Raw genomic sequence first — 19,375 nt, forward strand, 5'->3', positions numbered from 1 at the left:
CTCCTGAGATAGATAATAAAACCATCAATAAGACACAGAGATGGGGACTGGCCAGTTAGCTCAGCTGGTTTGAGCATTGTGCTCTAGGATCCAGGGTTCAATCCCTGTATCAGTGCAGTTGCCAAAAACAAAAACAAAAAACAAGACAGAGATAAAGACCTCAATTATCTGGACATTTGAAAGCAGAACCTTCTATCAAATTCTCATTTTCCTTCTTGTACAAAGCGTTAGTCAGATGATTTAACAACAGGAACATGTATCCAACAAGAATCTGGTTAGTAACAGAGAACACAAAGAGAACCTATTCTCCAGCACTACTGGGTTTTCCTTAACCAGAAGGACACACTAAGTAACCTCTAATGTAATAACCAGCTCTTATATCACTCTCTTCTTTAATATTCCCATAAAGATAAAGGCAGTAACACCATGCATAGTTGAAAAGGCAATTAATTTAAAAGTTCACAATAATAATAATCATTAATAATTCGTACAACACGGGGTTGTTAATGTACGTAATCTGCTTTGAATAGTGCTTAGCAGTTTTCATTAATAGTAGTCATATTAACATTTAATATAAGCCCAAAGCCTGAAGACCTAAAAGGCAACACAGTCTGAAATATAATGAAAAGTTCTCAGAGAGAACTTATTTAAGCCTAACAAAAATGATACTTTATTACTATTTTATTGACTAGTGGTTCGTTTAAAACAAATACATTACTGATAGAAACAGTAATTAATAATCAGTTAATAACATGTTACATTTATTGAACATTATCCACCAGACATGAATCTAATTATTCTACATGTATTACACAATCATGTAATTATCACAACTTAGGAAAAAGGCATTACTATATTCACTTCACAGATAAGAAAACTAAGGCAGAGAGAAATTAAATAAATGGCTAAAGGTCACACATCTAGGAAGTAGTAGAACCAAGATTTAAATCCAGTCAAACTCCAAAGCTGTGTGTATACTTTAGTAACAAGGATATAATTTCATATTAGTAACTCAATTGATAATTAAAATAATGAGTTCGTAATAGACAAGCAGCATAGACTTCATTATGAACAGACCCCAAAAGACTTTACACCAATAAGATACAGAACTCCAAAGGATAGCAAGGAGTCAGCAGGGAAAATAGCTCAACATAGAAGAACACTAATTGATAAGACTGGCAGACCTTCAAGACAGTGAAATGATGAAAGTGCACAAAACTTACATACTCCTGTATAAAAGACTTCTTCTTGAAAGGCGCAGAAATGGACTTGTAGAGTCATGTAAGTATGGGTATGAGTCCCATCTCCAGTATTTACTAGCTGTGACCTTGAGAAGGCTATTTAATCTTCCTAAGCCTTAGATTTCTAATTTGCAAAAAGGAGCTGTTTCATAGTATTACTGACATTACTAAAACTGAGATAAAGTACAGACAGAACTTGGTACAGAGTCTTAGTAAGTGTAAAAACTTACAGCACTTAGTAAGTATTCAACAAAAGATGAATGTCATTGATTTTTGTCAATAAAAAGAAAACAACTATTTAACTCCTATTCAGCATATCTCTCTGCTAAGAACAATTATTTTTACACTTATAAAATAGAACAAGCACGGACAACTAAGGGATAAACCAAACTGATAAGTTATTACAAACAAGCCTGCCAGTTCATCTAGGTTACCTAGATTCCTGAATACGTAACTCTATTAATGAAATCACTAAGCTCCGTGGAAATCAAAATAAACAAGACATGCTAGAAGACATACAAGTGTTACTTCAAAGAATACCGATGATTAGAACCCAGCATAGTTTCACAAAGAAGCCAGGTAAAATAACCTTATTTCCTCTTACAGAGAAAGTAGGAATTTAAAAAAATTAATATATTTTTAAACAAGTTATCACAGTTCAAAATATGTTATAGTCTTAACTCTAACAACAGTGAATTCTAAAGGAATTAGTAGTGGTAATGTAACCAAACAGCACATCAGGCTTGATAGGTCTACCAATTAGCCAATGCAATCTTATAACATCAATCAAAGTACAGTGCTTCAAGTGAGAGAAATGATTACTTCACTCTTCATCAATAAACTCTTACATTCAGTTTTTTACAATGACCAAAGAGAAAAGTTACCAATAACAATACCCAAATGAGATGGGGAAAGTGCAGTGGTTTGACTATCTTTTAAGACAATCAACATGAGTAAGAATACACAGAAAAGGGTAATTATAACAAAAAGCTTAAAACCCTGTGGTGAGGACCTGTTCAATGAATTGCAATTTTTCTCCAGGCAAGGGACACTCACAAAGAGCATTTTCCAAATAGTGAAGTTACTAGAGGATTAGTCTTACTTTGAAAGGCAAGACCTCAGGAACACAGGTGATAGTTTCAGGAAAGATTGTAATTTTAAGGATGAGTTCTCTCTGGCATTCAAGGTTGTCCAAAATAAAAAGCTTTCAAGAAAAGACTTGGTCACTAAAATAATTTCCAACTCTAATATTTCTGATTTTGCCTTTTTAAATATTATCTGATGAAATAAAGTACTCAGAAAAACAGAAAGAAAACCATTATTATCAAAGCTAAGCTGACTCATTCTTCATTTTGACATTTTATGGTCTTCCTACTTCCTACGTAACACACTAAAACTCTCAATTCTTTAGTTTAAAAAATAATGTGGTGAAAATGCCTTACAAACTTGAGAGTATGAGTCATTTAGTTGTCAAAAGGAAATTCCTGGGCCAAGCCCGTGGCGCACTCAGGAGAGTGCCGGGCTGGGAGCACAGCAACGTTCCCGCCGCGGGTTCGGATCCTATATAGGACTGGCCGGTGCACTCACTGACTGAGTGCCGGTCACGAAAAAGACAAAAAAAAAAAAAAAAAAAGGAAATTCCTGATCAGAAGTAACTAACTGACATACAGTTTTTGCTATTAACATAGATAACCAAGAATTGGCTATATATATCAAAAGGTTTTTATAGATTAGTAGTGTCTACAAGTGAAACAGAATCCATATTCTGCTCATTGTCTTCCCTCTTAAATGTTCTCATAAAAATGAATGGATGTTTTACTCACATCTTCAGTATCTAGCACAGGTCCTGGAACATAAAAGATACTCAAAATACACTTGCTGAAGGAACAAATGGTAAACATTTATTAATCACCTATGATACGTCAAGCACTCCACTAAGTGTCTTACATGCTATGACTCACTTAATCTTCACGACCACCCTATGAAGTCAATTACATTATTTTCCCATTTTACATAAGGAAATAGAGATAACCTGACAGGGAATTATTAAATGAGGGAGGTGAGATCTGACTTCTGAATCCAAAGCACTTTAAATAACTTTACAATAACTGAGTAATTTTAGGTGCACCAAAGATGTTTATAAGATGCAGTGTTAATAGCTCTAGCACAAGTCCCTGTAACTAGAGCTGTAGAAGCATGGAGTAGGAAAAATTTAGTGTAGAGCTACAGGATCAGGCAGCAAAAGGCTGTGAGAGAAAAAGCTGGTGGTCAAATTGTCATACCCTGGTCAATGAAAGTCAAGCAGCATCAACAGGAAACCTGCTAGTAGTTGCAAGAATGCAATACAGTTTTTAATCTTTAGCAACATTATTCTTCCAGGCCACAAGATGGGAATGTTCCCAAACAAATGTCCTGTTTCAGTCATGCTCACCCGTCTCATTTTCTCTCCATCCAACCAACCATATGCCTCTGTCTATAAAACTGTGCTAATATATTTTTTAATTAACCCTGTTTATTGATGTCATGCTCCCCGTTCTTACTTTTAAAAACAGATACATGGAAAACTGAACAGTTCTCCAAAACAAAAACATACTCCTATATTACATCTCATTTATGCATATCACAAATGACACCATATACTCAGAAGCCCCTCTATCACTTTTTCTCAACTTAGCAAAATGACCTGAGGAGGTTTTCTAACATAAATGAAAAAGGGTCCTCATTCTGATAAATATTAAGAGCCATCTGGAGAACTTTAAAACATACTGATGTCTGAACCTACTCCCTGATTCAGTTAACTTATCTGGTATCTGTACTGGGTTCCTATATTGGGTTTAGGGGGTTTTGTTTCTTTCTTTGTTCTCCAGGTGATTCTAACAGTACTTCATTCTCACTTTTAATGAAGTAGTATGGCCCAGCCTCCCTTTGTTATTGTTTTGTTCTAACTCCTCAGGTGGCTGCAGTGCACACTACTGGTTAAACTACATGTTGCCTTTCCTGTTTTGAGATTCCCTGTGTTGCTGAAAAGTGAAGACACTGAGAAACACAGACCCAAAACTGAACATTTTATGCATAAAAACATAAATATCACTCCCAATAAGAACTCAAGCTCTATGTGGAAGATCTCTACAGAGTAGAAATCAGAGAAAAGATAACACCAGCAACCCATCTTAGAAGCATTCAAGTTTTCTGCGGCACAATAAGACCTACACACATGGCTTGACCCCATGTTCAAGACTGTTATTGACATAACATTCAAGTGCTGACTAGGTTGTTTTTTTATCCTATAAATTAGTGGGTAAATGGGGATTCTTCTATAAATTATGCCCCAATGGATGGAAGCAAACTGGCCAGCAGAAACCTAAATTAACAAATTCTTCTACACCTTCTGAACTTTGTCACATTCTGGGTCTAAGTGCCTAACCTTACTTGATTTGCCTTGCACGATAAGTACTGTTCTCTGAATAGGTCACTTGTCTCTAAAGCTCTCTCTTAGATATCTAAAGTTTGCACAATCTCAAGTTGGTTCGATCTTAGCAAGGAATACCAACCTACAAGATAGTAAACAGATGTCCTGTCTGCTGAAATTACTCTAAAGAGAATAATTGTGTCTACTATAGTTTATTATTCAGTGCAGGCTATTTAAAAAAGCGAAGCAGACTATTACGTAATCTCTAATACTATTTTTAAAGTGTTCAGCTTTAAAACAAAAAAATTAAAACCTAATTTTAGTCCAAAAGTCTAAAAGCAACAAAAGATTTAACCTCTAAGACAGAAATATTCTCAATATTATAGGGCCAAATATAATTACCAATCTATTAGTATTATAAGTTAAGTATACATTAATTAAATCTAGTATAAATTAATTACACTAGAAGTCAAAAAACTAAAAACTGTAAACAATTAAGAACAATGCATAAAAATGTCCACACTTCCTAAAAGGGAAGATTAGCAGAATCTCTAAGACCTCCCTATTAAAATCTATCAAAAATTTTCAATTACATACCAGGATATTATAGTTTAAACTGACCAAAATTAAGATTATGCTTTTTGATGAACTAGAATAATTTTCTATCAAATATGATGGCTGCAAAAACCAGTACTACAGAAAGATTTGGAATCTTTCTGCACAGAATCACCAGGCTTCTGTTATTTTGACTCCCTTCATTCACTCATTCACCTAGATATTTATTGACTTATAAGGCCAGTCGCCTCTGCCAAGCCCTGGGAATATGATACTAAATCAAACACATAAGGTCTTTACCTACATGGGGCTAATATTTTTAGAACACCAAGTCTCAAAAACAGTTTTGCTACACTCTCACACTGAGATAGGGTGACCCCCACTTTTGTAACATATACAATTCACGTCTGTGAAACTGCTTGCTGTGTGGCAAGGTAGATAGAATTGCTTAAAAAATGCTGTTGTTTAAAAATCCCCCTCGGCTCTTTAGCCCCCTCTTGACAGAAGTTAAAAGCTAAATATTAGTCTGCACTTAGAGAAGTTTGAATTTTCTTTGATGTTTCCCACCCAAGCTGCCCCTGAGCGATTAACCAGCTTGTTTCAACTTCTGTTATCAGCTTGCGCTAGGCCTCCCCAAACCCCCTCCTCATGCCAGGAGGGTATATGTAACTATATGATAACTGTAAGTGTGTGACTGTTTGATAACTCTAATTGTGTGACTAATGTAAAAATGTGCCTTTTAAAAGACCTCTTAAACTTAAACTCAGGGCTGTTTCCTTCCAAGACATTCTTGGAGGGACAGTCGCCAGCCAGCCAATAAAAACTCCCTTTTAAATTCTCAATTGGGTATTCTGGTTCCTTTTCCGTTCGGCAGCTACACAACAACACGACACTAATGACACCAGATGTGTGGGTTTATTCCACACCCTGCAAGTCTTCAATTCTCTAAACACCAGCTGGGTATCTAACAATTTAATTCAATTCGGACACTATCTAACTGGAGTTAATGTCAGATCCCAGAAATCAAGAGCCTGCTTCCACATGACTACCCCCACTTCAGATGCCAGTGCCAAGTCCAGGCCTCCAGTACCTCTGACCAAAAAGCTAAACATCAGGGGTTCACACAAAACCTTCCTTGGGTTCAATAACTTGCTGAAATGGCTCACAGAACTCAGGGAAAAACTTTACCTACATTTGCCCATTTATTACAAAGGATACTATAAAGGATACAGATGAACAGCCATATGAAGAATTACATAGGGCAAGGTATTGGGTAGGGACAGAGCTTCTCCAGACCTGCCACCCTCACGGGTCCTGTGAGTGTTCAGAAATCTGAAAGTTTACCAAATCTTGTTCAAGATGATTCTTTTATAGAGCTTAATCTCCAGCCCATCCACTCCCCATCCCAGAGGTCAATTTAAACCCTCCAATCACTAGGGTCGTTCAGGTGGACCAGCCCTACCTGAGGCAACCTAGAGGCCCCACCCTAAATCACCTCATTAGCATAAACCCAAGTGTGATCAAAAATGCCACTATAAATACCGAAAGACACCTCAATAAGTAAATTCTAAGGGTTTTAAGAGCTCTGTGACAGGAACCAAGGAACAAGACTAAACAGATTTTATATTATACCACAGGGCCCTTAAAAATTAAGAACTCTTTAAAAAGTTAAAAAATCTTTAAAAAACTATTGAGGACTCCAAAGAACGTTTATATTGATATCTGCATATCAGAAATTCAAATCAAGAAATGTTCAAACTATTTAATTCTCTTAAAAATAACAACAAATATGTTACATGCTACCATAAAGGACATTTTTATGAAAAAATAACTATTTTCCAGACAAAAAAGTTAATCAACATGTAAGAGCCTGAACAGAAGCAACTCCATTTTGTTAAGCCTTTAAATTTAAAAACACGTTCTCTCCTGTAACCCAAACCACATAACCTGCAGCTAACTGCCAGAACACAATGACTCTTGCCCTCACATTGTATACAAATAGAGGGAAAATTATTAAGGTGGTCATTCTTTACTAGCTTATTAACCTGATCTTATTTGAGAATAACAGGAACTGAACCCACCGGGAATGAAGTATGATGCTGGTCAATTCATGCCCAGGAAGTTCCTTGACAATTATCTGAAACACTCAAGCACGTCTGCACGTCCCCGCTTGGTCACTCACTATGAATCAACTTTCCACCCCAGACCCCTATAAAACCCCTTAAAACTGGGAGAGGCAAGATCGTCTTTGAGACATAAGTCCACATTGCCCCAAACTGTCGGCTTCCTGATTAAAGGTTACCTTTCATTTCACCAACACTTGTCTCTCAATTACTGGCTATTGAGCAGCCAGCAAACATACCTTTGGGGGTCTCAGTAACAAGGATACAAAACATTTTCAAAAAATGTTCCTAATCAGGATAGAAGAATCACATTGTTTTACATTTATGTAAATTTTAATGCCTGGTTTTATAGAAGACAAATGGATTATCCCATCTGCTTTCTCATTCAATCTTTTACGATATCACATATCACATAGTGTCTGGAAACCACAATCAAACATTTGTTTAATAATTAGAGTAAACATGGCAATTATGTATTATTATGAAAATAGTTTTGACCTTGGAAACGCTCTAAAAGGGTGCCCCAAATCCTAAAACTTTAAAAAATACTATTCTAGGGGGCTGGCCAGTCAGCTTACTTGGGAGAGCATGTTACCAAAGTCAATGTTTCGGATCCTGGTACTGGCCAGACACCAAAAAAATTAAAAAATAAATAAATAATAGAAAAAATTGTATGCTCTTCTTAAAAACAAAAACAAAAAAAGAAATGCCATGCTAGGATAACATTTAAGAAAGTTAACATGATTACAGGCTGTGGAAAGTGCTATGAAGAAAAAAAAGGGGCAGTGGGGCTGGCAGATAACCTGAGCTGGTTAGAGTGCCACGGTCAAACACCAAGGTCAAGGGTTAAGATCCCTGTACTGACCAGCGCAAAAAAAAAAAAAAAAAAAAAATCAAGAAAAAAGGAAGGTGAATGTAATAAGAAGGGGCAGGAGGTACCCTTAACTAGGGGGATCCAGGAAATGTCTCTATGAGAGGACACCTGAGCAGAGAACTGAAGAACAAGTGACTGGTCCTATGAAGGACCTGGGTAAAGAGAATACTTGACAACTATGGATTTTAAATCTTTTAAATAAAAACGTTAATATTTACTTTTCATGGAGTATACAAGTTGTATTTTAGGGGAACAAAAAGGCCTAAAGATGGATGAGCACTGGGGGGAGAGTGGTACAAGTTCATGTTTTTACTAATAAGCACAATCTAGGGGCAGAGAGAGTTATATCTAAATGTAAACAACATTACATAATTCAAGACTATCAATTTCATATAATTTTTGTTAATGAATTATGAAATAATATGTTAAGGAAATCCTTCCAGCAACAGTTTACCAAGGCTATTAATCTGCAATATTACCAGTGTCAGGGTCCATCGTATGGTAAACACACGTCTATAAAGCTAACTCCAAAATTCCTCTAATAAAGGTAGCAACTCTAACGAAGTTTGGAGGTAAAACAAAAATCACTTAAGAAACATATTTGGGACTTTCAGGCCTGGCAATATGCTAGTTTGAAGTACCTCAACCCTCTCTACTCAAAAAGGTACATGCAGAAATGTTGGACAAACTGTGTTTTTATTTTTTATGCACTGACAGCTGGCCAGTACAAGGATCAAACTTCAGACCTTGGTGTTATCAGCACCACAGCCCTGTGTTTTTAAAAAGTCTAAATGCACAACCAAGCTAAATGAGGAATCTCACAACCAGAGCATTGACCCTGTGAGTTAACGCAGCAATACCCAAAGGTACATTGACCTAGGTATAACCCCCAAGAGCTAGGAGCTGAGTTGTAACCCAATCTCTGTCCCTTGGACAGGAGATGGGGTCTTGAACTTGTCTGAGTCAGGGAAGGGAAAATTAAGACTTTCTAAAAAGCTTGAAATCCATGAAAATTGCTAGTGGGAAGGCAGAAAACAGTAATTACGGTATCTTACAGTTAAGCAGAAACCTACTATGACTCAAATATCTATTCCTAGGAATCTACCCAGAAGAAATAAAAACATTCATCCACACAGACATGTTCACAAACGTTCGTAGTAGTATTCTTTGTAATAGCCAAAAACCAGAAGCAATCTAAAGGGCCACCAAATGCAGATGAATAAACAAACTGCAGTATATCCATTACATAGAATACTACTTAGCAGTAAAATGGAACAAAATATTAATACACACAACAGGGAAGAACATCAGAAACATGGAGAGTGAAAAAAGTCAAACAAAATACTATGTACTATATGATTTCACTTACATCAATTCTAGAAAAGGTGAAACGGTAGTGACAGAAAGCTGCGAAGTGGATGCCTGTGCCCAAGGTGAGGAGGTGGATACTGACTGCGGAAGGGCACCAGGGAACTCTTCAGGGTGAAGGAACTATTCAAAATCTTGATTGTATGGGGGCTGTACAATTGTTTACAATTACTAAAGTTCATCAAACTGTACATTTAAGATGAGTGAATTTTATTGTGTATAAATAAAACTTTAACTTAAAAAAACTGTACATACTTTAAAAAGTCTGACGAAGAAACAATTTATATATGCACTGACTCCCAATTTTACTCTCAGTTTCAGAGTTCAAAAATCCAAAGAGCTAGGCTAAGAACCATAACTATATCCCCACATTATGTATGATATAAAATACATATAACTCAAGTTTATAATAAGCCTAGGTCAAGAATAGATTAAACTGTATTGTTTTAAGACAGAGTATAATACTTAGAATTTTTCTGTTACTTTAAAGTACCTTGGAATTTAACGAGATTATTTAGGTAAGGAATAGATAATCTGTTTCTAGGAAAACCTGCTTATGTAAATTCACCAAAGAAATTAGATAAATGTTAAAATAGTTGCCTCCCTCCACACAAAAAGACATGGTTAAAAAAAAAAAATCCATACTACCCAAAATTCTACATCAAAAAGTAAACTTCTCAAAGTGTACAAGCCCTAAAACCAACATTCAAACCTGAAGGCCAAAGATGAACTTAAAGAAATCCATGAACCTCTTAAAATCATCAGCGATAAATATTTTGTGTTTATGTACTTAAAGGCATTTTCCTGGAAAAAACTCTTTGGCATTTGTCGAATTCCCTAAGAGGTCCATGATGCCCCAAAAGTTAGAAAAGTTTAAAAAATTAATAGTAATAAAACCTACTATATAGATACATTATATGTCTACATGAACAAGAATGGTATGGAAGGATGTATCTTTTCCTTTATGACTCTGTGTTATTTACTTAATTATGATAAGCATGTACTTTTTTTTAGTTCAAAAACATCAAATAAAAAAATTAAAGGAAAAGATCTTTAAATTACAGCAATTACTGCGACTTACTGTGTGGAGTTCCATAAAATAAAACAAACTAATCTTTTTGACAGTGCTACTGAATTAACAGAATGATGCAGACATAATATGTCTTGATTTTAGCATGCTCTTTTGAGTATGTTAGGAAAATATGGGCTGAATGAAGCACATTTACGGAGACTTGAAAGGACAAGAAAAAGCCCACACACTATAAACTACAGCACCTGCTGACTTTAAATTTTAATCTCTTGTTGATATTACTCTTCAACTCTATTCACACAGCATTGCACACACATATACAAATGACCAGGAAATATGCACATGTACACACCATCAACGTGAAAGCGGTAACTTTTGGATACAGAGACTAGTTTTCAACAAGCAGAGACCTGTTTAAGAGAAGCCTAACCTGTGCCAATTATAAATCAACAAAATACCAATTCAAACTTTGTGCAAACTAATTACAATAAATCTTCACCAAGAAAAGCAGCAGGTTTCCCATTATCCCTGTAATAGACATAAAAGGATCTGTTGAAAAGCCCCACTAAAATAATTAGGGACATAAGTAGTTTCAAACTGTTAGAACTATACAGCTATTATTTTTAATCTTCCTTTAGAAAGTTGAGCTCATAAGGAATGCTGAGGTTGCAACCTGTATTGTGCACCTATAACAAGCAAACACTGAACTATTTGTTTTTTTAAACTGCTCATAGATCAAAAAAAAAAAAAAACTGAAATTATTAAAATGTTTTACCACTAAAACTTAAAAAATTAAGTAAATTCAATGGTATCTAGCAATCACAATATGATTTTAGACATGGTTCTAATAAATATTATTACACTGGTTATAAGAGGCTATTACCTAAAATGGTTATGAAAATACTTGCCCATGGATCACACACTTACATATCACAGCGGTGTCAAACTGCTATAAAAGTTTCTAAACACTCAATCTCAATCCTGTGCTTATCTCATGAACACTAGTGTTCACAAACCATAACCCATATGTTGAGTAGCAGTGGTTTACAGATCCTGTAACATTAAGCAGGTAGACAGTTCTTTCCCAACTCCAAAATTCAGACTTCAGAATCAAACACTTCTTAATTTACGTCACACATAGGAAGTCTCTCAAAAATACATCCACAGATTTCTCTACCATCCCTTGCTGCTTCTATAGGAGATGACAGGCATACTCCTCCACTGGAGACCACTAATAGTAGTCAGGCCACTACTCCCTTGGTTCTAATTCTATTCTGAACATTGTATTTTTAAGTGGGGTAAGAACAAACTTACTTCAGCAGCAGGGACCCGCTGTGAATCACAAGACAGAGTGAAATATTTATCCAGTGAGTAAGCCCAGATGAAATCTCAACATTCAAATGTCTAACTGCCATCTTCCATTTATTGTCTACTACACAGTAGTAATTCTAGAAATCTTTGTCTTTGTGAAAATATGTTAGAGTAAGAGAAAACACATTAGTAAAAGCTTAAGAATGAATTCTTATAAATACATACATAAATGTGACCATTTGGTCTGTACAAACAGAAAAATCATATAGCATAGTTGTTGAGAGGCTGGGCACCAGAATCCAAAATAAAGTATGAGTGCCAGCTCTACAGCCTTAGACAAGTTACCTTATCTCTATCCTAGCCTCACCTGCCTCCCATGGAGATTAAATCAGAAAGTACCTATCTCACAGCACCACTGCAAGGATTAAAAAATAATCCACCCAAAGTACCTAGCACACAGTACCTAGTAAGTCCTCAGTAAATGTTAGTTCCTGTTGTAACAACTTCTATTATTACAAAAACATTTCACCTATCTCATTCACATTTATCCATCCAACAAATATTTAATGAGTGACTAAAATATGCCAAGTACCCTCATGGCGCTGACACTTGTCTCTCCAAAATATCCATTCTTCAGATTTTCAGCCTAATAGGATGTAAATTATAACTTACTGAAAAATTAACCACCTGACACCAAACTCCATTTTTGTTAAGACGTAACAATCACCTGGACCTACAGCTATTTCTTTTTTTTTTTTTTTTTTTTTTTTCTTTTCCTGTAAGTTGGCCTGTAAGAGGATCTGCCTCCAGCTATCACTTCTAGCAACCAACGCCACAAGGTTCAGGACAAGATTTGTTAAATGTGCATTAAAAAGTCAAGCACGGGGCCGAGCCCGTGGCGCACTCGGTAGAGTGCGGCGCTGGAGCACGGCGACGCTCCCGACGTGGGTTCGGATCCTATATAGGAATGACCGGTGCACTCACTGGCTGATGTGCCCGTCACTAAAACGACAAAAAAAAAAAAAAAAAAAGTCAAGCACGGGGCCAGCCTGTGGCTCACTTGGGAGAGTGTAGTGCTGATAACATCAAGGCCATGGGTTTGGATCCCTATATAGTGATGGCCGGTTGGCTCACTTGGGAGAGTGTGGTGCTGACAACACCAAGTCAAGGGTTAAGAAACCCTTACTGGTCATTAAAAAAAAAAAAAAAAAAAAAGTCAAACACGATTAAACTGATTTACTCAAAATATTCTGCATATGTATGTGTATGTATGTAACTTTAAAATATTATCTTAGCTAAAAAATAAAGATTAGGTCCACTCCAAGAGTTCTGAAAAGTCTGAAATAAAAAAGACAAAGCCCAATCTACACCAGTAGTGCTGCCCAGTCGAAGAAGAGGTCAAACAGGAAGCACAATTCCTAGTTGGATATACTCCAACTTTGCAGCTTCTGGGAGGTAAGGCCCACAGCCTGAATTTCTCACATCAATCACCGTCAAAGAACAGCTATTACAGTAATAGAATTTTATTCTCAAAGACACTGTAATGCCACAAAATCTCCCCTTAGCATATTCTGTAAAGTCAATATCTAGACTTTCATTTAATTCTGGCTTCTTTCAGTGACTGATTTGTGAACTTGGCAGTTTTCTTATTTGGTTAAGCCTATATCATTTTTTCTAACACTGAACAAAGAAGGTAGTTATTGCCCAAATGTAAATTCAAAAAGCAGAAAGCTGCATTAGTCTTAAATTCAACACATTTTATGGCTCAAGTAAGATGGGGTTCCATTTCACAACTGGCTAATTCAAATAATAAATGGGATTTAAATCATTGCTGTTAAGTTTCGGTGTGAAAGAAATTTAAGTAACTTTAATAGGGGCAAATAAAAATACTTTGCTCCTGACACATATGGAATTAGTTATAATGCTCCAGTACACTTAATCAATATCTCCTCTATATTATTTCAGTTTGAAAGGGTATATTTCATTATTATTCTCTTGGTTCTAACACTCATTGATGGTCCACATTTTAAAAGTTAGATCAATAATTGTTGGGGAGAAGGGTAATGTAGCCTCAAGAAATTCAATAGGATAGCACTGCTTTCTTCCTAAAAACTAGTCATGAGAAAGTACAATGATGTAATGAATGTACGAATATATGATTGCAATTTAACATTAACTGATAAGGACATTTAATTTACAAGTTTCTTCTTTATTAACTCAATATATAGTATGACCTACAAATTTTCCCACATGTAGCTGGAAGGTAATCCTTCTAAAGCAAAGAGGGTGGTTAGAAGATAGGGATGACAGTGAGAGATTCCTTTCACTACCTACTTTGTCTTTTAATTTGTGTACCATGTGCATCTATTACCCAGTGTAACGGATGTATATAATTAAATAGGTTTAAAAAATTAAAATGGCTTCTGTTTTCCAGTATAAAAAGTATACCACAGTAAGTCCATGAGGTGAGTATTCATCTTCTTTCTGCTCCAGGTCCTTCAGAATGAAATTAAAGATTATGCATTCCTGCATAAAATGTAAAACGGGGGGGGGGGGGGGGGGTCTTCTCTCCAAAAGGAAAACATTTTGGTTTTACTTGTTTTAAAGACTACCAGTAAACCAGGCTTGAAAACAGTATCTATCAGCCATCATGTGGAGGCTGAAGCTAATGGATCGGAAGGACCTTAAAAGTCAAGCAGAAAAGTTTGATTTTGTGTGTAAAGGTGATTCACCAAAGGATTTTTGAGCTTTAGGGCTACAGTTGTCCTTTAAGAACATAATTTACTGAGCAGCATTGTCTGTGATGGCGAAGTACAAAACAGAGTCAGTAAGACCAGTTAGGTAAGACTCTTGCAACAGCTGAGAAAGGAGAGCAAGAAATGAATAGCACAGACACTACAGTTATAAACTCAAAGAACTACATAAGTAATCTTAGAAGAACCCAAGGAAAACCTCAAGAATCAAAGATGATACCAGAAGCCTGGGTGACTTGGGCAGTGGTGGTATCACTAAAGGACAGGAAATACTGATTTGTGTTACTGTAACAAGCATACTAATATGAATACTTTAACTTTAAAAATAAAGATTTTAAGATTTTTTTAAAGTATAACATTCAGTTGACAATGTAGCCAAGAAACAGCACTCTCACTCATACTCTGTAAGTGGGAAAGTAAATTATACATTCGGGAGAGCAATCTGGAAACATGCTTAAAATGCTTTAAAAAAATGCATAACTTTTAACTTATTAACTTCAACTCTAGGTATTTTATTAAAACATAGGAAAAACACTAGAAAGATAAACCCCAAAATCTTAATGGTTCCACCCAACCTCACATTATGAGCTTTAAAATTAACTAATTTTCTTCTTTGTGTTTTGTGTGTGTGTGTGATTTCTCCAGTTTTCTTAAAATGTATGTATATTTTTATTTTTTAAAATCATATTATAGCACATATTTATTGTACTGTGCCATAGGTAAATATTTGCCACTTACATCAAACGAAACTAGTTGGAGACAGGGACAGGAGAAAGTATAAAAGGTACTGAGATTAAAAAATCTCAGTAATCAAAAAAAAAAAAAAAAAATCTCAGTAATCATCAGGATAAAATGAATACCTGTGGCATTTAGGGAATAGTTCAGGTACTATTTTGAGGCAAATTGAAATTTTCAATTTTATGCAAATAAAGGGCATCCAAATAGGAAAAGATGAAGTCAAATTGTCCCTGCTTGAAGATGACATGATCCTATATATAGAAAACCCTACCTATATATAGAAGACTCAACCAAAAAATTCTTATAGCTGATAAACAAATTCAGTAATGTTGCAGGATACAAAATCAATATACAAAAATCAGTAGCATTTTTAAGCTCCAACAATGAACTAGCAGGAAAAAAATCAGGAAAGCAACACCATGTACAATAAATGCCAAAAAAATAAAATATCTAGGAATAAATATAAAAAAGAAGGTGAAAGATCTCTACAATGAGAACTACAAATCACTGCTGAAAGAAATTAAAAAGGACACCAAAAGAGGGAAAGACATTCCATGTTCATGGAATGGCAGAATTAACATAGTGAAAATGTCTATACTACCCAAAGACATCTGCAGATTCAATGTGATTCCCATCAAAATACCAATAAATCTCTTCACATAAAGGAAAAACAAACCAAATATTCATGGAACAACAAAATTTTCCAAATAGCCAAAGCAATACTGAGCAGGGAAATAAAGCCAGAGGCATTACACTTCCTAAATTCAAATTATACTACAAAGCTATAGTAACCAAAACAGCATGGTACTGGCATAAAAACAGACACTTGGACCAATGGAACAGAATCGAGAACCCAGAAATCAACCCACATCATTACAGCTAACTGATCTTGACAAAGGCACCAAGAACATACACTGGGGAAAGGACAGCCTCTTCAGTAAATGGTGCTGGGAAAACTGGACATCCATATTAGAAGAATGAAACTAGACCCTTCCTTTTGCCATATACCAAAATCAACTCAAAACAGTTTAAAGACTTAAATATAAGACCCAAAACTATAATATTCCTGGAAGAAAACAGAGGGGAAACACTCCAGGATGTAGGGCCGGGAAAAGACTTAATGAATAAGACCCCAAAAGCACAGGCAACAACAACCAAAAAAAAATGTGATTTTATCAAATTAAAAACCTTCTGCACAATAAAGGAAACAATCAACAGAGTGAATAGGCCACCTACAGAATGGAAGAAAATATTTGCAAACTATAAATCTGACAAGGGATCAATATCCAGAATATACAAAGAACTCAAACAACTTAGCAAAAAAACAAATAATCTGATTTTAAAATGGCCAAAGGAGCTGAATAGACGTCTCTCAAAGGAAGACAAACAAATGGACAATAGGTATATGGAAAAAATGATCAGCATCACTAATCATCAGGGAAATGTAAATCAAAACCACTGTGAGATACCATCTCACCACAGTTAGACTGGCTATCATCAATAGCGAGAGAATAACAAATGCTGGTGAGGATGTCATGAAAGGGGAACACTCCTACATTGTTGTTGGGACTATAAATTAGTACAGCCATTATGGAGAACAAACAGTATGTAGGTTCCTCAAACTACTACAGATAGAGCTACCACACAATTCAGCAATCCCACTACTGGGTATATACCCAAAGGAATGGAAATTATCATGTTGAAGAGATACCTGCACTCCCATGTTTATTGCAGCTCTGTACAACAGCCAAGTTACAGAACCAACCCAAATGCCCACTGATGAATAACTGGATAGGGAAAATGCAGTATATATACACAATGGAATACCACTCAGCCACAGAAAAGAATGAAATTCTTCCATTCACAGCAACATTGATGAGCCCGAAGAAAATTATGTTAAGAGAAACAAGTCAGGCACAGAAAGAGTAATACTACATGTCCTCACTCATAAGTGGGAGCTAAAGAAAGACAGAAAGAAAGAAACAAACAATCACAATAATACGCTGAACTTTTAGAAGAAGGGAACAGAACTGTGGTTACTAGTAGTGGAAAAGGGGAAGGAGAGCGAGATTAATGAGAAACTGGTTAATGAGGGAAAGAATGACTATGTATTGTAATGATGAATAAGCAAACTATCCTGATTTGACCATCACATATTGTACACAAATACTGATAGTCAACTTTGTACTCCATGGATATGTATATTTAATTATGATTCAATTTTAAAAAGACAGAATAAATAAATAAATAAATAAATAAATAAATGAAAATTTTACCAAAATACAGCTGATGTTCAGAGTCAAAGGGTAAAGAAAATTTTATACTTTGACTAAGTTAATACTGAGTTACCACTATTTTTCCTGAATCCATTTTTTTTTTTTTTTGTATGCCTGGGCTTGATACGAACATTAACAAAAATACAGCATGATATTCTGGCATATACAGGTATCCACTTCAACCTTTCCAGTTCTGATGAAACAAGCACAGTTTGTCATCAAACAAATGGGTATGTAGATTACACAACACTCTGCTGTGAAATCTAAACTTTACTGGATATAACCACTTCATAGAATAATCTTCTACAAAAGTACTTTACAGAAAAAAATAAAGCTATCTTCTCTTCAGTATATTATCATTCCCTGTCAAATGAAATAAAATCCAAGTACCATAAATTAAATATGTTACAAAAACGAAATTATGAATTTTGAAGAGAAAACAAACGCAACCAAGTTTTCATGTAAGTGCTAAAATCTAAAGCTTTGATTTAAGAACCTACCTAAGGTAGATTTGATAAGTAAGAAAATTTGACTACAAAATAAGAACTGGCAAAGATGCTTTTCAAAGCTTAATGCTTTGTAGAGGCTTTTCTCCCCAGTGTCTGGGCTAGGACTGAGCTAGAAGCCCCAAACGATGCTGTGAAGACTTAAAATATCTGGAATTGCTCAGCCAAACTGATGAAATCCTGGACATTAAGCAAAAGATCAGAATTTACAATTATATAGGAGGTAGTTGAAGTCGAAAGTGACAAGAAAGCAAAACATTAAAAAAGCAATAGTCTGATGTTAAATACTTACTGTGGACTCACACCCTTTTAATGTCAAAATAGGCATTTGAAGAATAAACCACATATGTCATTTCATCCAGGCCAGACCTGCTGTCACACCTTAAGTTAAAAATTTTTTATTATATTCCACTTACTTGATAGAGCATCCAGTTACGAATCCAACTGTAATTAATATCAACTATTAAAAGAAATACCTACTACTAAAACTGATACTGACAATGATTAAACATCAATAAGAAATTATATATTAAGCTTCTATTTATTATAGTAAGAAGGCTATACATTATCCTCAATTTAAACTAAGGCCCAGAAATGCTGTTTTATTAAATCATCTCCTTCAAGAGAAATACCACATATGGTGGGCTCTTTAAATTATACCCAAGAAAAGAGCTGCAAGAAACAACACTGACACAGTTTGTCATCCCTAGTGTACAATGTACACAAACACAATAAGAACTGTCACAAAGTTTTCTTTAAAAAAGGCAATGAATTTCAACAAGGCTTCTGACCTTGAGGGAAAGGAACAATGCCCAGGATGTCTGATGGGTTATCCAAATACTCCAAGATTTGGATAATAATCCAAGATGGAAAACTTAGACTTTTCCATCATAAAAATGGAAAAGTCAGATGGACTTAGATTTGCTTACTTAATATAAATAAACTACTTTACTTTGGAATACCTACAGTCCTCATTCTAACTCTCCTTACTATACCTCATAGTTTCTTCAATATTGACCTGCCAGTATCTTAATCTGTGGACCCACAGTTGCCTTTTTTTCAAACCTGGAATATTTATTATTATAGCTAAAAACCATCTTCTAGAATATGGCAGATTATTAAATATAAAGATTCTGATAGATTAGCTTTCTCATACATTTTAAAGTTATAAGTCTGCAAGAGACTCGAGTT

General features: G+C 35.3%; 1 protein-coding gene across 2 annotated transcripts in view; it reads right to left on the reverse strand.

Annotated features, from left to right (window-relative positions):
- The window catches only part of EIF3H (eukaryotic translation initiation factor 3 subunit H), a 100,668-nt gene that overhangs the window by 72,805 nt on the left and 8,488 nt on the right, over positions 1-19,375 (reverse strand). The gene's annotated exons all lie outside the window — the stretch shown is intronic.

This window comes from Cynocephalus volans, chromosome 15 (assembly GCF_027409185.1).
Source record: "Cynocephalus volans isolate mCynVol1 chromosome 15, mCynVol1.pri, whole genome shotgun sequence".
Classification (NCBI taxonomy): domain Eukaryota; kingdom Metazoa; phylum Chordata; class Mammalia; order Dermoptera; family Cynocephalidae; genus Cynocephalus; species Cynocephalus volans.